Genomic DNA, 3,986 nt, shown 5'->3' with positions numbered 1-3,986 from the left:
TATTAAGGTTTTGTTCTTAAAAAAACAAACAAACAAACAAACAAAAAAAAAACACTAAACTATGTTGGCTAATATCGTAAAAGATGTGTTTCTGCAATGAGGCTGATGTGATAGACATCATACACCAAATACTCATCTTATTCAGCTGTACCAAGTAAGAGCCCTACCAGAACTTGTTTCTGACTCTTGGATCCCTCAGTCCAGTCAAGGACATAAAAGAGATTGGAGATGCTGGTAGGTTGAGGATACGGTAACAAGATCTCTTGGGAGAGGGCTCTTCTCTCCTCATCTCTAATACTTTAGAGGATGGGTTGAAGTATACTGCCTTCTGTTCCCAGACCTAGTTGGGGAGTCTCTGGGAACCCCTGCAACAGCTTGGAAATGTGCTCCCTGCTATTGGAGACATGGAAGACTGGTGCCTGACTTGGCCTGATGAAGCTCAAGTGGGTTGGGGACTAAGAAGTCTGGAAGTTCATTAACTGCTTGGATGGAGAAGCCAAGAGACCACTACTGCATCAGGCCTGAGCCGAACAATGCTTTGCGTTTCACATCAGGTGTGTGTCAGGAGGGAGAGAGTGTTGGGGAGAGGTTTTCCTCCTTCTCAGTCAACAGGACTATTTGCAAGAAGGAAGAGCAGAAAGAGGCTGAGGTGTGTGGTGGATGCCCAGGAAGCAATCCATCTGAGTCCAGGGACCTGCGTAAGAAAGGCCCCAGTAAGAAACCTCTGAAGAGCTCAAGAAGAACCCAAGAGAGAAGCATCGGCTTCATCATCTCCAGGCCCACCCTGGAGCATCAGCTTTAACTAACATCCATATGTCCAGAGAAGTTGAAGCTTCCTAGCCAAGCAGTGCCCTCCCCTACACCTCTGCTCTCTCCTACCCTTAACACTGGCAGTTCCAAAACAGCAGTTTGTGAGATAGGAAGATGAGATGAGGGACAGCCAGGAACTCACCCTGTCCCTACAGCAGGCAGCAGCCTGGAGCAAGGTACAACCTGGGATACAGGAGAAGAGGCGACCAAGGTCAGATGTCTGTTATCCCACGGTCAGGACATTCTAATTACTGAATTGTGAGTGTGTTCACGTCTTAAAGTGACTATAGGATTGTCACATAAGACTGAATAGAGAGATTGTGGGATTGGATGAGTCTCAAGATGGACAACCGGGATGTTGCAGGAAAGGCTAACCGGTGATTTGGGGTTTCTCCCCCTAAATCTGGAAAAATGAACATGAACATCCTTCACCAGGAAGAGCTCATCGCTCAGAAGAAAGGGGAAATTGAAGCCAAAATGGAACAGAAAGTCAAGCAGAATCAGGTGGTCAGCCCACAGCCCCCACATCCTGGCGAAATCACAAATGCACACAACTCTTCCTGCGTTTCAAACAAGTTAGCCAACGACGGTGGCTTCCTGCAGCAATTTCTGAAGTTGCAGAAGGCACAGACCAGCACAGATGCCCCCCACCCCCAATGCCAGCGCGCCCAGTGCCCCTCCCAGCATGCCTACCTCCCGCGCCGGGAAGAGGTCCCTCCTCATCAGCAGGCGAACAGGCCTAGGGCTGGCCAACCCGCCGGGCCGGTGAAGAGCTACTCGCACGCCAAGCAACTGCCCCTGGCTCACCGCCCGAGTGTCTTCCAGTCCCACGGCGAGGATGAGGAGGAGGACTAGAAGCAGTGGCTGGAGATCAAAGTTTCACCCCCAGAGGGAGTTGAGACTCAGAAAGTGATAGAGAAACTGGCCGCTTTATGGCAGAAGCAGGCCCCGAGTTAGAAAAAGCGACTAGGGAGGACTACAGGGATAACCCGGCGTTTCCATTTTTGCACGGTAAGAATAGCAGGCAATTCCTCTACTACAGAAAGGAGGTGGCTGAGATAAGAAAGGAAGCACAGAAGTTGCAGGCAGCCTCTCAGAAAGTTTCACCCCCAGAGGACGAAGAGGTCCAGAACCTTGCAGAAAAGTTGGCCAGGTTCATAACGGGCAGGGATCCCGAGGTGGAAACCATCGCCCTCCAGAACAACCGCGGAAACCCAGGCGTTCAGCTTTCTGTACGAGCCCAACAGCAAAGGGTCCAACTGCTACTAACAGAAGCTGGATGAGTTCCGGAAAGCCAAGGCCGGCTCCACAGGCACCCTCATGGCACCCAACCCTGGCCTGAAGCGCAGGTCCCCTCCTGAGGCCCTGTCAGGGCCCTCGCCCCCGACAATCACCTGCCCCGCCTCATCCTCGCCTGTGCCCCCATCATCCCTGCTCCAGGCGTCCCCGGGAAGCGAGCCTCCGCAGCCACCGTCAAGAGGAAGCCGAAGAGCCGGTGGAGGCCCGAAGAGAACAAAGTAGAGCTCTCACCTGCTGAGCTGGTGCAGAGGGACGTGGCTGACTCTCCCTCACTTCTGTCAGTTCAGGACCTCAAGGGGCTAGGCTATGAGAACGGGAAGTCCGTGGGTCTAGTGGGTCTCACGGAGCTATCGGGCCCCAGAAGCAGCAGCTGAAGGACCAGCAGGAGATGCATCAGATGTACGACATGATCCTGCAGCAAAAGCGGGCCATGCAGGACATGCAGCTGCTGTGGGAGAAGGCGGTGCAGCAGCACCAGCACGGCTACCACAGTGACGACGAGGTGAACAGCGAGTTGGTCACCTGGGAGCACCAGCTGCAGCGCATGGAGATGAACAAGACGAGGTAATGGGCCGACCAGCTGACGAAGATGGGCCGGGGCAAGCACTTCATCCCAGACTTCCTGCCTCCAGACAAGCTGGAGAAGTTTAGGGAGACCTTCAAGGAGGGCCGCGAGCCTGACTACTCGGAGTACGAGGAGTTCAAGCTGACCGAGGAGAATATCGGTTACCAGATGCTGATGAAGATGGGCTGGAAGGAGGGCGAGGGGCTGGGCTCGGAGAGCCAGGGTATCAAGAATCCTGTCAACAAGGGCACCACCGCAGTGGCTGGCGCCGGCTTCGGCATTGACCAGCCGGCCGCTCTCTCCAAGGAGTACAAGGAGTACTAGGCCTTCCGCAAGAGGATGATGCCCGCCTACCGCTTCCGGCCCAACCCCCCGGAACAACCTCAGACGGTCTTACTACTGAGTGTTCTGGAAACGCACACTTTCTGAATGACCAGCCGTCCCTGGACTGTGGAATGTTCCGGCCTGTATTTCTGCCCACCCCTCCCGTTGTCACAAGTGCCGTGCTGTGTAATAAAGTCCCAGTACTCATCCAAAAAAAAAAAAAAAAAAAAAGGAAAGAGTAGAGAAATCATGGGACTTCTAGAGTTTTCCTCCAGGGAGAGAAAATTATCATCACCAAATGAAGTTTAAACACACAGTGGTAAGATTATTTTTATTTAAGCTGTGTTTTTGTCACAATCCAAGCACCATACTTGTTCAGTATACCAGTTGTACAGCTATTGTAAGAATGATTACGTGTTTTCAGTCTTCTTAATGATAAATATCACTGTGTTGGACATTTATTTTGTGCAAGGCAGTATGGTAAACACATATTGTACCAATCAACATCCCAGAAAAACAGAAACAAAAACAAAAACAAGGAGACATGGTTAAATTGGGATTTTCTTAGGAAAGTTTAATAAAGGGATTATTTGCAAAGATGTGGCAGGTTGTAGAAATGATGCTGTGCCCTGGAGCTAGTAATAGCAGGCAATACCTGTCCTTAAGCCTGAAGGGAAGAGGGTAGGGAGTAGTTTTCCAGAACACAGAAGGAGAGAGTCTCCTAGAAAGCTTCTGGGGAGGAATAGCGACAGCCTAAGGCAATGCTGCAGGGCAAGCATTCAGAATAAATCCCCAACTTCACTCTCAGCCCTCCCTCTCATCTTCTCTCTGGGAACCCTATTGGCTAAACCAAAAAAAAAGCAAAGGACAAGGGAGCCTCTAGTGGTCCATGCAGGTCAGCCTCCTTGGGAGGGAGACTAAGGAGTAGCAGGTGGACAGTGGATCTGAAGGAACAAATGACAATATCTACTATATACATATTTAATTT

General features: G+C 51.1%; 1 pseudogene; it reads left to right on the top strand.

The window, feature by feature from the left end:
* Positions 1-1,140: 1,140 nt before the first annotated feature.
* LOC103244484 (SURP and G-patch domain-containing protein 1 pseudogene) lies at positions 1,141-3,103 on the top strand (annotated as a pseudogene).
* Positions 3,104-3,986: the final 883 nt, after the last annotated feature.

Source organism: Chlorocebus sabaeus, chromosome 23 (assembly GCF_047675955.1).
Source record: "Chlorocebus sabaeus isolate Y175 chromosome 23, mChlSab1.0.hap1, whole genome shotgun sequence".
Lineage (NCBI taxonomy): Eukaryota > Metazoa > Chordata > Mammalia > Primates > Cercopithecidae > Chlorocebus > Chlorocebus sabaeus.
Note: the sequence above shows the minus strand (reverse complement) of the source record. Positions and strands in the feature narration are given on the sequence as shown.